Source organism: Dasypus novemcinctus, chromosome 18 (assembly GCF_030445035.2).
Source record: "Dasypus novemcinctus isolate mDasNov1 chromosome 18, mDasNov1.1.hap2, whole genome shotgun sequence".
Taxonomy (NCBI): Eukaryota; Metazoa; Chordata; class Mammalia; order Cingulata; family Dasypodidae; genus Dasypus; species Dasypus novemcinctus.
The window spans coordinates 85,779,209-85,790,761 of NC_080690.1; the positions used below are offsets into that span (position 1 = coordinate 85,779,209).

At 40.1% G+C, this 11,553-nt stretch overlaps 1 pseudogene; it reads right to left on the reverse strand.

The window, feature by feature from the left end:
• Window positions 1-470: 470 nt before the first annotated feature.
• Window positions 471-6,979, reverse strand: LOC101446781 (acyl-protein thioesterase 1 pseudogene; annotated as a pseudogene).
• Between the last annotated feature and the right edge of the window lie 4,574 nt (window positions 6,980-11,553).

Below are 11,553 nucleotides of genomic sequence, written 5' to 3' on the forward strand. Positions count from 1 at the left end.
CCAGTCCCTGACCCCTACCTCCCTCTCCCTGCTTCCACCATACCCCAGTGTCAAAGCTGGCCTGGAGTACCTTAGGCTGCAAAACTGAATCATTGCAGCTTCACAGCAAATTCAAGGAAAAGTTATTTTCTCTGCATCTGTTACCAAATGAAACACTCCTCCCAGACCAAGCCTTGGAAACACTGGTCTACTTTTGTGGATTTTGCTGAGTTCACATGCCTGGGAACTGGGCGTAGGGTGGGAAAAAAGCTTATGCCAAGTTTCTTAAAAATGTGGCAGTAAAAATAATGAGGGAGAGGAGATAAATGCTAATGTGAGGGAATGTAGGTTTACTAAGGAAGGACGGAATTGGGCATATTTCAATTGAGTGCCCAATTAGGTAGGCCTGTCCCTGATGTTGGAAGAAACTCACCACAGAGTCTATAGTCTCCATCTCCTAAAAACACAGCTAAGCCTCCCAAGGCCTGGCCTCCAATTGGACTCCATTTCTCTGTATGTTGTGGTTAATAAAATATGGGCACCCATGCTGTCATTTCTTCACATATCTGTGGCTGTTGTGTCTAAGGCATCACTGAGGTTTGTTTACCATTATCATGGAAATCCAAAGCAGCAAACTGTGGGTGGTGCTTAGGAGGGGGCATCATCAGAGCTAAGCCCAGTGGGAAGGGTGTTTCCCAACTCACAGTGATTATAAGCAGCTCTTTGCTTTGCATTTCAGACTCAAGCTCTTTCTGTGCACTGGACTTCTGAGAATCTGAAGCATGCAGGACTGGAAATGTAGGCAGGAACTGAAGAACTGTCATGTGATGAGTCATGCTGGGAAGAGAGTTGGACATGGCAGATCCATAGGGCCTTCAATGGATGCAGTCACTTGGGGAGAAGTTGAGGGACACAAGGTTTCAATGTTTTTGTTTTTTTTTTTCAGAATTAAATTTTATTTTACATTGACAGAAACTGTGAAAAAGATTTATATTTTCCCACACTACAGCAAAACTTCAATGGAATAAGATATCTTAACATAAGATGTTACTGGTTTGTATAACTGAATATAACTTTGTATTCCTCAAAGTAAAGGACGAGTTTGTAAAAGATTGTTTAAAATTTTAAAATCCAGACATAAACATATGACTTAAGAGTCTCTATCGTACACTGCCAAAATATTTCCATTATCAATTAGAACCTATTTATAAAGATGTAATCCCATCACTGTTTTTCTTTGTTTTCTTTTCTGAGGTACCAGGGCTGGGGACTGAACCCAGGACCGTGTATGTGGGAAGGTTTGCTCAACCACTGAGTCACATCAGCTTCCCTGAGTTGGTTTTTTTGTTTGTTTGCTTGATCTTTGTTATTTTTTTTAGGAGGCATTGGGAATCAAACCCAGGACCTCCTATGTGGGAAGCAGGTGCTCAACTGCTTGAGCCACATCTGCTTCCCACCCCACTGCTGTCTTTTTTTTTTTTTTTTTTAACACTTTCTTTTATTAAAGTTAATCACAAAGAATGTTACATTAAACAAAATGAGGTTCCCATATGACCCGACCCACGGATCGGTCGAACCAAGACCTGAGGGAGGGAGTGGGAATGAAAAGGGACAAGAGACACAAAGAATGGAGACAAGACAGGATTCTGATCAAGCCTCGTTTATTGAGGGTCAGTCAGGGGTTCCTATAGCCAGGGATGAATGAGGTGGTACATACTGACAACACGTGTCAGTAAATGATTGGTTAACTAGATTTTGATTCTTGTGCCACACGCACGTGCAGATGGTTATTTGGCAATGTCTGCGGAGAGACTTTCATGCTCTTTAGGGAGTGCCCAATTGAAGCCGGGGGAGTGGCGTAAGAATAGAAACTTAATTGCTTCAGTGAGGGTGGGGAAACAGAAACTTAACCGGGTTAGTATCTAAAAATAGCACTTAGCAACAAGATGGCCAATACAACACCTGTGCCAGAGGCAGCTTCCCACACCCATATAACCCACTCCCCACCCCCATCATTTTTGTAAATTGTATTTTTTTGAAGATATATAGATTTCAAAAAATGTTACATAGAAAACATAAGAGGTTCCCATATACCCCCCACCTCCCCACCCTACTCCTCCCACACCAACAACCTCCCCCATCATTGTGGCATACTCATTGCACTCAGTGAACACATTTTGGAGCACTGCTGGCACCACATGGATAATAGTTTACCCTGTAGTTCACACTTTCCCCCAGTACATTCAGTGGGTTATGGCAGGATATATAAAGTCCAGCATCTGACCCTGCAATGTCACTTATTTATTTTAAAGATTGATTTATTTTTCTCTCCCCTCCCTCCCCCCAGTTGTCCTCTATGTCCATTCGCTGCGTGTTCTTCTTTGTCCGCTTCTGTTGTTGTCAGTGGCATGGGAATCTGTTTCTTTTTTTGTTGCGTCATCTTGTTGTGTCAGCTCTCCGTGTTTGCGGCGCCATTCCTGGGTAGTCTGCACTTTCTTTCACACTGGGTGGCTCTCCTTATGGGGCGCACTCCTTGTGCATGAGGGTCCCCTACATGGGGGACACCCCTGTGTGGCAGGGCACTCCTTGCGCATATCAGCACTGCGCATGGGCCAGCTCCACATGGGTCAAGGAGGCCCGGGGGTTTGAACCGTGGGCCTTCCGTGTGGTAACGGACACCCTAACCACTGGGCCAAATCCGCGTCCCTGCAATATCATTTAGGACAACTCAAAGTCCCCGAAATGCCCCCATATCACATCTCTTCTTCCCTTTTCCTGTCTTCAGTAACTACTTTGGCCAATTTCTCCACCTCAATGCTACAATTTCTTCTATTACTAGTCACAATAGTTTTATAGTAGAATATCAGTAAGTCTACTTTAATCCATATTTTATTCCTCCATTCTGTGGACCCTGGGATGGTGATGTCCACTGCACCTCTAGATCAAGAGGGGGCTTAGATTCCACATGGATGATGGATACAATTCTTCTGCTTGCAGTTGTAGGCATTCTTGATTCCCTCCCACCATTGTCTTGATCAGTTGGCATACACCCAAAAAATTCACAGTTCAAAATACCAAGCACATATTTCAATTAAATATTAAACTATGTGGTAATTATACCATATATATTGAGTTCTGATGAAGCTTTATTACCCAGAAATTTGTTTTCAAATATTTAAAAAATCTGTAAATTTTGACTACATAAAAGATTATTTTTATGCTTGCACAAAATCACTTGAAGGGGAGTGGGTATAGCTCAGTGGTTGAGTACCTGCTTCACATGTGTGAAGTACCAGGTTCAATCCCCAGAACCACCTCATTAAAAAATTTTTTTTTGAATAAAGACAAAATTTCAAAGAAATTCATTGGCAGATAAAAATAAAGCAAAATTTTGTGATGGATCTGATTTTTCACAGTAGTTTCAAACATGTACAAAAAATAAACTCTGCTACAAGGATAATCATCTTAGATCAAATCTTAGAAATTACATTTTTAAAAATCAAGTGTTAAATATTTCAGAACATACTAGAGTATGATCTAATTATTCTTCCAGTTGATTATGGAAAACTAAAATCACAGAATTATTCCTGTTACCTGAACTAAAGATTCTAATAACTGAGTAAATCTAAATTTGGACTAAGGTACAGTTGAAGAAATAAGTAATACATAAGTTTTAAGCCATATCTGATTCCATTATACATATAAATAGCTCATGTTTGAACCGTGGGCCTCCCGTGTGGCAGACGGATGCCCTAACCACTGGGCCAAGTCCACCTCCATCATTTACATCTTAACTGCTCATTTATACCTGAACAATTTTTCATAAGCATACAAATAATTTCCTACTGATGTAATAAAAATTCTGATTGCAGTGTTTTATTATTTTTCTGAATTATATTTGAGATAGAGAAGCTAGCTGCTTCACCTATTTTAATACTAGTATACTCTGGGATCATATACAAGTACATGTATGGAAACATAAAAGAATATACATTTCCCATAAGGAGACATTATTTAGTCTGTGTCACTGGTATGTATTTGCAAAACAGTCTAACACTGCAAACAAGAGGTTTCAGGATTGGGCATATTTAAACATTTCTACTCTACTACAATGATGCTGGTGTACTTCTACACAAGTCTCAGTGATATCAATCAACTGATGGTGGGACTTCATCAATGAATTGCTTAATACCCAACATTTCCTGGTGACATGAACTATCCATCAAGTCCTCGTAGGTTTTAAAGATTACATTGGCTAGATTTACCTATTTTTCAGCCTTTCAGTAGTAAGAGAACCAAACATTAGGGGAACTAAAGGGCTGCAATCTCCATGGCACTGAGGAATAGAAATATTTTTATCAGGGCCACTGATAGGTCTCTGTGGAAAAGAATCCCGAAGTGGAAGCTGGCAAATGGGTGCAATGGCAACTGCCAGTTTCTGCTGTGTGGTAAGAGCAGTATATAAAGATAAAGCTTCACCCTAGAAAATCCTCCCAAAACAATCCTTTTAGAAGGAATTCCATTTTTCACGTCTTGGTCTACCTTTGGTGTTTTCTGCTGCCTCCTTGATTCCAGGTTTGTCCTCCTGTGAATCATATGAAAGCCCAATAATATCAAACCAAGAAGGCATACTCATGTTCATATTTAATGTAACAGGCAGAACTGGCACATGCAGGCGGATATATTTGTCATGTGAACTTCTGATACTTGCAAAGGCTTCTATCCATCCATGCACTGTATCTCCTAGTCCATGAAGAAAAACAACTACTGTGGTGGCTGGTGACCTTGTGATGGTGGGCACGGTTTTGGGCAACAGGGCTGACATGTTGCCATACATGCATGCCTTGGTGGCCATGACTTGGAAGTGGAAGAGAAGATGCAGTGGGTGCCCAAAGGGTTCATTTAAAAACTTTTAAATTGACATATATATATACACACACAATCCATCCAAAGTATACAATCAATGGTATTTGGCATAATCGCACTGTAGTGCATTCATTACCTCAATCATTATTAAGACATTTTCCGGGAAACGGACTTTGGCCCAGTGGTTAGGGCGTCCGTCTACCATATGGGAGGTCCACGGGTTCAAACCCCGGGCCTCCTTGACCCGTGTGGAGCTGGCCATGCGCAGCGCTGATGCGCGCAAGGAGTGCCCTGCCACGCAGGGGTGTCCCCCGCGTGGGGAAGCCCCACGTGCAAGGAGTGCGCCCATGAGGAAAGCCGCCCAGCGTGGAAAGAAAGAGCAGCCTGCCCAGGAATGGCGCCGCCCACACTTCCCGTGCCGCTGACAACAGAAGCGGACAAAGAAACAAGACGCAGCAAATAGACACCAAGAACAGACAACCAGGGGAGGGGGGGAAATTAAATAAATAAATAAAATCTTAAAAAAAAAAAAAAAGACATTTTCCTTCTTGCAATAATAATAAACAAAACAATAAAACCCCAGACAAACAAAAAATTCATCACCTTTCAATCTCTCTATGATTCCCAGCTGCACATAGCTGCTATTTTTGGTTATTCTTGCTTATTTATTTACTTTAAAGCAGTTTTATTGAGATATAGCCACATACAATCTATCAAAAGTGCACAATCAATAACAACATAATTATATAAAATATAACATACAATATATAAATTAATATAATTAATACAATCACAATGTTGTGCATTCATCACCACAAAAATTTTGGAACAATTTCATTACTCCCAAAACTCCACACTCCTTAGCAGTCAACTCTTAATCTCTCTATCCTTCCCCAGCTCTACATAATCATTAATCTAATTCCATTTGTATACACTGACTTGTCTTTATAAATGGATCTATATCTGCATATTATATAAATGGAATCATACAATATGCAGTACTTTGTGTCTGGTTTCTTTCATTTAGCATAATGTGTTTTTTTGTTTTGTTTTTAAATTTATTGAAGTATATCAGCCATACATAAACATACATAAACAATAAGTGTAGAGTAATAGTTGTGAACTTACAAAACAAACATACATAACATTATACAGGGCTCTCATACCTCACCCTACCACCAATACCTTGCATTGTTGTGAACTATTTTAAATTAATTATTAAAGAGCACCATCAAAATATTACTATTAACCAAAGTATTTTCTGCCAACCTATCCTATTATTATTATTATATCATGAACGTACATAAACAATAAGTGTATGGTAAAATTTGTGAACTTACAAAGCAGAATGCATAACATCAAAACATCATACAGGAGTCCCATACATCAACCCACCACCTTGCATTGTTGTGAGACATTTGTTACAAATTAGGAAGGAATATTGTCAAAATCTTACTACTAATTATGATCCTTACCTTATATTTGGTGTATTTTCCCTCAACCTGCCCTATTATTATTTTTAAAATATATTTTTAAGACATGTTGTAAACTTACAAAACAATCATGCACATATGCAGAATTCCCATACAAACCCCTCTATCAACACTCCACACTGTGATGGAACATTTGTTACAAATTATGAGATAATATCACCAATTACCAAGACCATAGCATATATTTTGCATACTTTTTCCATACTCCCACATTATCAACACAGTAAATCTTTGGCAAAGATGATGAATATTACATTACTACTGTTAATCACAGTCCATAGGTCATTACAATTGTATTTTCCAATGCTTCTCCACATTCCCAACACTCTGCAATAGTGATGTTTATCTGCTCTAGCTAACAAAGGACACTCTTGATAGTTGTACCATCAACTATGATTCTCATCCATCTCTGGGTTTACTGCGCTATTCAGAACCTAGATTATTCTCCAGCTTTCTGTCATTGGCATTTACATCCCTAGACTAACATTTTCAGCCACATTCCCATTTATAAATCAGGTTTTAGGAACTACAATGTGTTACCATCAACTGCGTACATATCCACACTTTTACAGTAAATTTTAATTAAAACTTCTACATACATTAGGAAGCAGACTTGGCCCAGTGGTTAGGGTGTCTGCCTACCACATAGGAGGTCTGCGGTTCAAACCCCGGGCCTCCTTGACCCATGTGGAGCTGGCCCATGCACAGTGCTGATGTGCACAAGGAGTGCCATGCCATGAAGGGGTGTCCCCTGCATGGGGAGCTCCATGCGCAAGGAGTGCACCCTGTAAGGAGAGCCGCCCAGTGCGAAAGAAAGTGCAGCCTGCCCAGGAATGGTGCTGCACACACGGAGAGCTGATGCAGCAAGATGACACACCAAAAAGAAACCAGATTCCCGGTGCCACTGATAAGGATAAAAGTGATCACAGAAGAACACACAGCAAATGAACACAGAGAGCAGACAACTGGGGCGGGGGGATGGGGAGAGAAATAAATAAAATAAATAAATCTTTTTTAAAAAGAGAACATAATCTTTAAAAAAAAATAAAAGAAAAAAAAATGAAAAAAAACTTCTACATACATTAAACATCAGTAGTCCATCTCAGTACTCCTCTTATCTCCTTTAAGAATCCACCACCTTCTGATTCTTAAAACTTATAATATATATTAAAATAACTAAAACTATATTTAATCAATAAAACCACTTATTTTTATTAAAAAAAAAAAGAATCCACCTACCACCTGGTCTTGAAGATATTTTCCTACATTTTCTTCTAGAACTTTTATGATTCTTGCTTTTTATATTTAGGTTTTTGATCCATTTTGAGTTAATTTTTGTATAAGGTGTGTGTGAGATAGGGGTCCTCTTTTCCTTCTTTTGGCTATGGTTATCCAGTTCTCTCAGCACAATTTGTTGAATGGACTTTTCTGCTTGAGCTGGATGGGTTGACAGGCAAGTCAAGAATCACTTGACCACAGACATGAGGATCTGTTCCTCAACTATCAGTTTGGTTCCATTGGTCTGTGTCTACCTTTCTGCCACTACTATGCTGTTTTTTTTTTTTTTTTAAAGATTTATTTATTTATTTAATTCCCCCCCCCTCCCCTGGTTGTCTGTTCTTGGTGTCTATTTGCTGCGTCGTTTCTTTCCGCTTCTGTTGTCATCAGTGGCATGGGAAGTGTGGGCGGCGCCATTCCTGGGCAGGCTGCTCTTTCTTTTCACGCTGGGCGGCTTTCCTCATGGGCGCACTCCTTGCGCGTGGGGCTCTCACGCGGGGGACACCCTTGCGTGGCACGGCACTCCTTGCGCGCATCAGCACTGCGCATGGTCAACTCCACACGGGTCAAGGAGGCCCGGGGTTTGAACCGCGGACCTCCCATATGGTAGATGGATGCCCTAACCACTGGGCCAAAGTCCGTTTCCCACTATGCTGTTTTTACCACTGTAGCAGAGATATTATTTAAAGTCTGGAAATGAGAGTCCTCCAACTTTGCTTTTCCTTTTTTAAGATGCTTCTGGCTATTCAGGAACGCTTATCCTTCTAAGTAAAATTGATAATCATGTTTTCCATTTATTTTTAAAATGTTGGTGGAGTTTTTATGGGGATTGCTTTGAATCTGTATATCAATTTGAGGAGAATTTACATCTTAATGATATTTAGTCTTACAATCCATGAGCATGGAGTGTTCTTCCAATTATTTAGGCCTTTTTTTTATTTCTTTTAACAACGAGTTGTAGTTTTCTGAATACAAGTGCTTTACACCATTGGTTAAGTTTATTCCTGAATATTTGGGTTTTATTTGTCATATTTTATTTTTCACCACTCTTTTGACACTTTTTCCTTACTTTTACTGATATAATCTTCATTTCTAGACTCTTTTCCAGGCTTCTCTATCCTGTCTTTTCTTTTCAGGCTGTAACACACCCTTTAGTATTTCCTTAGAAGCCAGTCTCTTGGTTACAAACTCTCTCAGTTTCTGTTTATTTGTGAATATTCTAAAACTCTCCGTCATTTTTGAATATAAGACTGCTGGATATAAGATTCTAGGGTGGAAGTTTTTCTCATGTGGTATCTTAAATATATCACTGTCTTCTTGCCTCCTTATTTTCTGATAAGAATTGACACAATCTTATTGGGTATCCCTTATATGTGATGCATTGCTTTTCTCTTGCTGCTCTCAGAATTCTTTGTGTTTGGTATTTGACATTCTGAGTAGTGTGTGTCTTGGAGTTGGTCTATTTAGATTTATTCAGATGGGAGTATGTTGTGCTTCTTGGACATTGATATCTATGTCCTTCAATAGGGTTGGGAAATTTTCTACCATTATTTCTTCAAATATTCCTTCTGCCCCCTTTCCCTTCTCTTCTCCTTCTGGGACACCCATGACACATATGTTTGCATGCCTATTGCTGTCATTCAGTTCCCTGAGATCATGTTTAATTTTTTCCCTTCTTTTCTTCATATGTTCTTTTGTATGTTTGCTTTCAAAGGCTATTTCTTCAAGCTCACCAATCCTTTCTTCTGTCTCCTCAAATCTGCTATTATATGATTCCAATGTTTTTTAAATTTAATTGATTGCACCTTTCATTCCCATAAGATTGGCTATTATTCTATGTATGCTTTCAAATTCTTCTTTGTGCATGTCCAATGTCTTTTTAAGATCCTTAATCTCTGTAGCCATCTCATTGAATATATTAAGGAGATCTGTTTGAGATTTTATGATTAGTTGTCTCAACTCCTTTTTGTTATCCAGGGGCTTCTCTTGTTTTTTTAACTAAACCTTATCTTCCTGTTTCTCAGTATGGGTTGTAATTTTTTGTTGGTGTCTTGGCATCTGGCTTACTGGAGTATTTATTCTGGGTGCAGTTTCTCTCTTTAGTTTAGGGCTTTTTTGTTGTTGTTGTTGCTGTTTCACCCTTGCTGGTTGTGTAGTAGGAGGTAAGGGTGTAGTTGGTGCGATAGCTGTGGAGCCTCAAGCTGCCCTCACTGCTCCAGAGACCAATGAAGCTTCTCCCAACTTTCTCCTTTGCCAGGGATAGGGACAGAGCCACAGCCATGTGTAATAATCCAGGTCATGCAGGTGTAGACTGTAGGTGCCCAGAGAGACTGATGAAGCTTCATGTTCCTTACTCCCCTGCCTGGGGCAGGGTTGGAGCTACAGTTGTGGGCAGCAATCTAGGCTGTGCACATCCAAAATGACCACAGTTACCCTAATAGGCTTCAGACTATTCAGTCTGTGCCAGCTGAATGTACTTTCAGTTACCCAGACAGCTGGTCCAGGGCTCACCAGCTTCCTCCCTGCCAAAGGTGGGGCTGAAGCCTGGGCTAGGTCTGAAGGCTGATCTTCTGAAAGAAACCTGGTCCCTACAGTCACTGTTATTTTCAGTCAGTCTGACTTCCCCTCATGCTGGGGATGGAGTCAAAATGGTGGCTACTGGCCTTTTTCCAACTTGGACAGGTTCAAACTTTAGCTGTTCTTAGTGTTATACTTTAGACAATGGAATTTACTAATCAGTAGCTGAAACTGGTGGCCAACCATCTCTTCTTCCCATTTTTGGGAAATGGAGCTTCCAATGCAGCCACAGAATAGCTCCTGAGGTGGCTTCCACTGGCAGAATAGGATGATCCCTAGCCTCTGCAGTGTGGCCTGTATCCTGGAGAGGCTGGTGCACATCCCTCCAACTTCCTCCCTGCCTGAGGTGGGGCTGGGGCTAGAGCTGCAATATGATCTGGATGGAAAGAAGCCAGTCCCTACCAGTACTGTATTTTCCAGTCCACTTTGCTTCCCTTCATGCCTGGGGAATCATTAAAATGCAACTACCAGCCTCTTTCTGACTTGGACAGGTTCAAACTTTAGCTGCTCTTAGGATTATACTTTAGTCTGCTGAATTTACTAATCAGTAGCTGAAGTAGGTTCCCAACTGTCTCTTCCTTCTCCATTTTTGGAAATGGAGCTTCCAATTCCAGCTGTGAAAGAGCTCCTGAGACAGCTTGCACAGCCAGTGAAGGATGGGCACTGGCCTCCAGAGCATGGAGTGCCCTACTTATGAATCTTCTCTGCAGATGGGCAGTCTCTTCTTTCCATTCTTATGAGGATGTTGCAGGATATTCTTCTGATCTCCTGGAGCCCTCAAACAGGTGTTTAGATAGCTTTGAGTGATTTCTAACTGTCCTGTCACATGAGCTGACTGTAGGAGCTCCTTACTCTGCTGCCATCTTACTGTTTGTCAGCATAATGTCTGTGTGTGTGTGTTTGGCCTGGTAGTAACATCTCGTAACATTAACATATTTGTTCAGTTTCAAAGAAAAACAAACTTATAAATGCAATATTACCCATATTCACATTTCACATGAGGTTTTACTATGCTATACAGTCTCATGTTACATTTTTAGCTTTTCTTTTAGTAATTTACATGACCTTAGACTTTCCCTTTCAATCACTGTTGTACCCACACAATAGTAGTGCTAGTTAGGAAAAAATGTGTTGTGCTTTCTCCTTTTCTATTCATTTCCAAACATTAACACACATCTTTTTTAACAATTCTGCACCAGGTAAACTTAAGATTTCCATTCTCTAACCTCATTCTGTTTTCTGGTGATTCATATTCAAGTTATTAATGCCACAAGATTACGTAACATATTTAGCTCATAATACACAATCATACTGTATTTGTTCTTTTGTGTTGGCTTGCTTCATTCAACATAATGTCCCC